Source organism: Dendrobates tinctorius, unplaced genomic scaffold (genome assembly GCF_039654945.1).
Source record: "Dendrobates tinctorius isolate UK_male_01 unplaced genomic scaffold, ASM3965494v1 ptg000081l, whole genome shotgun sequence".
Taxonomy (NCBI): Eukaryota; Metazoa; Chordata; class Amphibia; order Anura; family Dendrobatidae; genus Dendrobates; species Dendrobates tinctorius.
In genome coordinates, this window is record NW_027361749.1 from 14,570,437 (window position 1) to 14,576,436 (window position 6,000).

Genomic DNA, 6,000 nt, shown 5'->3' on the forward strand with positions numbered 1-6,000 from the left:
CAAAGTGCATTAAAGGGTCTTGATGCAACAGCGTCCAGGCAGCAACAGGCTGGGTTGGGCTGGGGGAAAGTAGCTTAGACGTCTGGGTCATGACATCACTAAAGTGGGTTGAGTCACCACCGCCCTCCCCTTTTGCCAGGGTACATATTTTGGTCAGAAAACTCGTAATAATCATTACTTGGCTTGAGAACCTAGCAGAATAACGGCTGACCCATCATTCATCTTATATTGAAATTAGCTTTCTAATGATTCCAAACTCGGACTAGCATTTCCACTCTGTTCACGAGAAATCCATTTCTCGGGTTCTGTCGGTGCCAGAATTTAGCACAAGGTGCTGTAGTGAAGCTCTATCGATGCACGTCCCAAATATGTATCTGTCATATTTCTATCATAAACTCACATCGCATTATGTCGAATAGTTAGATCCTAAACCCAGTCCATTTTAGTCTCCGAGCACATGTTGGACAGACAAAGAAAATTCTCTCTGCTAAATAACATTCCTTAGGGGGGAGGAGGGAGTCAGGAATGAGTGAGTGAGCTGTAGTTTCATGTTACAGACTGTGAGTGAATGAAATTTGCAGGCTTGGAAGGGGGGGTCTTAGCTGCAGCGTGTGTGCAGGGCTGAGCAGGAAGGAGGGGGGGTCGCTTGCCTCTGTGTAGCTATGACTGTAGCAGAAAGTTCTAGAAAAAGTGTAGAGAATGGAAGACTCAGGAAGGGGTGCTAATAAGGGAAATCATAGCTCATTTTCCACATTATCGTGACAATGATAACAACCCAAAACATCCAAATGACCCTGATCAAAAGTTAACATACCCTGGTGATTTTGGCCTTATAACATGCACAGAAGTTGACACAAATGGGTTTGAATGGCTACTAAAGGTAACATCTTTACCTGTGACCTGTTTTCTTGTAATCAGTGTGTGTGAACAAAAGCTGAATGAGTTTCTGGGATCCAGACAGACTCTTGTATCTTTCATCCAGTCACTGACATTTCTGGATTGTGAGTCATGGGGAAGGCAAAAGAATTATCAACGAATCTAAGGGAAAAGTTAGTTGAACTGTATAAAACAGGAAAGGGATACAAAAAGTTTTCCAAGGAATTGATAATGCCAGTTAGCAGCGTTCATAGTGTGATTAACAAATGGAAAATCAGGGGCTCTGTAAAAACAAAACCATGGTCAGGTAGAACAACAAAAATTTTGTGCACAACTGCCAGGAAAATTGTTCAGGATGCAAAGAAAAACCCACAAATAACATCACTTGAAATACTGGACTCTCTGAAAACTAATGGTGTAGATTTTTCAAGATGCACAGTAAGGAGGCACTTGAAGAAAAATGGGCTGCATGGTCGAGTCGCCAGAAGAAAGCTATTACTGCACAAATGCCACAAAGTAGCTCCCCTACAATATGCAAAACAGCACAGAGACAAGCCTCAAAACTTCTGGAGCAAACTAATTTGGAGTGATGAGACCAAAATTTAACTTTTTGGCCACAACCATAAACGTTACATAGGGAGAGAGGTCAACAAGGCCTATGATGAAAGGAACACCATTCCTACTGTAAAGTATTGAGGATGTGTGAGCTTCAAAGGCACAGGAAACTTGGTCAAAGTTGAAGGAAAGATGAATGCCTCCAAATACTGGAAACAAATTTGTAATCATCAGCCCAGAAGCTACGCATGGAATGTGCTTGGATGTTCCGACATGACAACAATCCAAAACACAAGGCCAAGTTGACCTGTCATTGGCTACAGTAGAACAAAGTGAAGGTTCGGGGAGCGGCCATCTCAGTCTCCTGACCTCAATATCATTGAGCCACTCTGGGGAGATTTCAAGTGCACAGTTGATGCTAGACAGCCCAGGAATTACCAGAAACTGGAGGCTTTTTGCCAAGAAGAGTGGGCAGCTTTACCATCTGAGAAAATAAAGAACCTCACCCACAACTACCACAAAAGAGTTCAAGCTGTCATTGATGTTAGAGGGGGCAATACAAGGTATTAAGATATGGGGTATGTGAGCTTTTGATCAGGGTCATTTAGATGTTTTGGATTGTGATTATGATTTAAAAATAGAAAACACAGTAGTTTGACAATAAATGGCTTCACCCAATCACTAACTATGAGTGGAGAAAAAGTTTTGGTGTTATCATTCATATTCTCTGAAAAAAGGCCAAGACAGCAAAAATTCTGCCGGGGTATGTAAACTTTTGAGCACAACTGTATTGAGCATAAGATCATAATATTTAACTTTACTTGTGAAGTGTTATTTTTCACTTTATTATGAGGACAACCACTACCCGAAGAAAATGTTTCCAAAATCAGCAGAATCAAAATAATGATACTGATAAACATTTTAAATGTAGAAGATCATATATTTAACAAGTATTACTTTATATAGGATATGAATTCCCAATTATGTATTATTACCTCATTTTTTGCATAGAAAATAGTTATATTAAATTCAAAGAAGACACAGATGAATGGCACCAAGGCACTGATTTGCCAGCAACTAGTCCAGGATCAATCACAGGCACACAGTATGCAACACACTGCTAGGGATAACGGTGCTCTGCATCAGAAAAAACATGTTGAATTATTCAAAGGAGAAAAAGAGATGTGGCACTCACCCAGTTTGCAATGCAGTGTTTCTTTATTCGACCATTAAAGGTCACACAATAAAGGACGGGCAGGTAACATGAGTCATGCGGGGAAAAGACGGACAACAGCCGTTTCGCGTACACAGACGCTTCAACAGGTCCAGGTGTCAAACTGGGTGAGTGCCGCATCTCTTTTTCTCCTTTGAATAGTTATATTAAAGCTGAATGACAAAATAAAAATTGGCTGCTTTCTAAGTGATGTTTCTTTAATGTAATGCAGGTATTGCTCTCAAGCACCTGCTTGCACATATAATGCATGCGCGCACAAGTGAATATCTTAACTAGAACAGGTTCATTTCTCAACAACAGGCAGTTGCTGGCAATATTCCATGGTGTTTTATCTCCCCTCTGGCTAATTCCTTTCATAAATTATTATGAAGGAAGCACACTCTATGTCAAAACTTGCAAAATGAAGCAAAGCTACAGGAAAAATAGTTACACAATACCAAGGCATAATCTACAATAAATCATTTTCAAGTTTCTCTTTGAAAATGTAAACCTGTTTATTTTAGTGGATTCGCGGTACCCAATTCATTAGTTCTACCCTGTCAGGTTCAGTATTGACTAAAGGTCCCTTTCTGGGCCTTTATGAAGGAGAGACCTGCTATTCTCAATTACAATTTGGAAGAAAGCTACAAGAGGCAAAAAACATTTTTATTTTAAGTTAAAAACTGTTGAGATGATGTTCAGATAATTAAAGGGTTCTTCCTAAAACCACAAGTTATCCCTTCTCCTTTCAATAGGTGACAACGTTGTTGATCACTTGGAGTCAGATCAGTGGGAAACTCAGCAATCCCAAAAGCATGACTTTTGAACACCAAAAATAAGGCCCTGCAGTCCTGTCTAGAAAGGAGTGTAGGTGTGCATGCTTGACATCTGCTACACTCATGGTCTATGGGACTTATTTTAAATGAAAGGGGTCATAACCAGTTTGAGACATGTAATTACTGACACTTTTCTCTCAAAATCACATACAGTTCTGCAGTGATATCAGAGCTAACACAGTACAGCAGAGGTGAAAATTGACTCATTACAAACATTTGCAGCCGTACTTATCCTCGCATATTGGTGTCAGTTCTGCTGCAGAGCTGTGCCTGATTATAACCAACATAGTACAGCAGAGTTGAAACTTGTCCCATTAAAAATATTTGCAGCAGCAGCACTTGTCCTCTCACAGTTCGTGCAGCTTCCCTGCAGAGCTGTCCATGATTATAACCAACACAGTACAGTAGTGTTGAACTTTGTTTGTTTGCAAACACAGCAAGCACATTCGCAGTTGTCTTCTCTTAGTGCTGTTAGCTCTGCTGTACTGCCCTTCTCTCACACTAGCAGTCTGTGAGATGGAAGTTAAAGCACTGTGAGAGGACTGCAGCTGCAAAATTTTTTTGTAATGAGACAAATTTCACTTCTGCTGTACTATGTTAGTTCTGATATCATTGCACAGCTGTGTGTGATTATGAGAACAGAGAGTAGACATTATAAATCACACTGGTAATGCCATCTTTCATTTATAGTAAGTTTTGGAGGCAGATTCTCATGCTGTTTAGTGTCTCGACCATGGTCTTGAAGAGCTCATTTACATATAAGAAAAACATTTATCAGATGGCAGATATCAAGGTACCATTTTATTCGGCTTCCTATGACTTACATGCTTATGTAGATGGCTTAGGAGGGTTGATCCCACAGACAAATGGCCTTTAAAACCTCAGTCTTGGTACACAATTATAGATTTCTGCATTTTTAATTCTATTAATTTCATGTAATTAACATGCTATAATTTCAGCAGCTTCTCATTCTTTGCATGAGTATTGTAGACCTTGTAACCCTTGTTTATAATTCTATTGTCTATGTAAAATCTGGTTACATGTGGACATTACTTAGGTACAGGCTACATGGGAAGGGAAGATATTGATGATGCTCTTTAATTGACCAAATAATTATAATAACGTGCATCATTATATTTGTTATTCAGAACCATGGACAGGGAAGCGCTATGATTGGAATTTCATGTCCATACAAAACAGTTGTGTAAATAGTCATGTACCCACATGCTCTAACTCTACAAAAAATGGTTTCAATAACGTAACAGATTGTACATTTGCTAGGTCCAGAGTTTGAGCTTACCTAGTGAGCAATGTAGAGCAAGAGCTGAAAAGGTTCCTTAAGAAACCCTTAAGGAACAAATATGGCCAGCCTATGTGGCAGATTCCATAAAAATTTCTAAATACTAATATCGACTGATTTTTGTGGTTTGAGGTGCTGAGCAGTAGGTCCACAGCCTGTTAGCGAGGGACATGATATACAGTGGGTTTGGAAAGTATTCAGACCCCTTTAAATGTTTCACTCTTTGTTTCATTGCATCCATTTGGTAAATTCAAAAAAGTTCACTTTTTTTCTCATTAATGTACACTCTGCACCCCTTCTTGACTGAAAAAAAACAGAAATGTAGAATTTTTTGCAAATTTATTAAAAAAGAAAAACTGAAATATCACATGGTCATAAGTATTCAGACCCTTTGCTCAGACACTCATATTTCAGTCACATGCTGTCCATTTCCTTGTGATCCTCCTTGAGATGGTTCTACAACTTCATTGGAGTCCAGCTGTGTTTAATTAAACTGATAGGACTTGATTTGTAAAGGCATACACCTGTTTATATAAGACCTCACAGCTCACAGTGCATGTCAGACCAAGTGAGAATCATGAGGTCAAAGGAACTGGCCAAGGAGCTCAGAGACAAAATTGTGGCAAGGCACACATCTGGCCAATGTTACAAAAGAATTTCTGCAGTACTCAGGGTTCCTAAAAGCACAGTGGTCTCCATAATCCCTAATTGGAAGAAGTTTCGGACCACCAGAAGTCTTCCTAGACCTGGTCGTCCAGCGAAACTGAGCAATCGTGGGAGAAGAGCCTTGGTGAGAGAGGTAAAGAAGAACACCAAGATCACTGTGGTTGAACTCCACAAATGCAGTAGGGAGACGGGAGAAAGTTCCACAAAGTCAACTATCACTGCAGAATGACCCGACGGAAGCCTCTCCACAGTGAAAGACATATGAAAGCCCTCATAGAGTTTGCTAAAAAAAACACATGAAAGACTCCCATACTATGAGAAATAAGATTATCTTGTCTGATGAGACAAAGATAGGACTTTTGGTGGTAATTCTAAGCGGTATGTGTGAAGAAAACCAGGCACTGCTCATCACCTGCCCAATACAATCCCAACAGTGAAACATGGTGGTGAAAGCATCATGCTATGGTGGTGTTTTTCAGCTGCATGGACAGGATGACTGATTGCAATTGAAGAACACATGAATGTGGCCAAGTACAGAGATATTCTGGATGAAA

General features: G+C 39.8%; 1 long non-coding RNA gene across 1 annotated transcript in view; it reads right to left on the reverse strand.

Annotated features, from left to right (window-relative positions):
• The window catches only part of LOC141096892 (uncharacterized), a 50,165-nt gene extending 47,326 nt beyond the window's left edge, over positions 1 to 2,839 (reverse strand). Inside the window, exon 1 of the long non-coding RNA XR_012233806.1 lies at positions 2,627 to 2,839. This is a non-coding gene — a long non-coding RNA (uncharacterized lncRNA). The remainder of the gene's footprint in view (positions 1 to 2,626) is intronic.
• Positions 2,840 to 6,000: the final 3,161 nt, after the last annotated feature.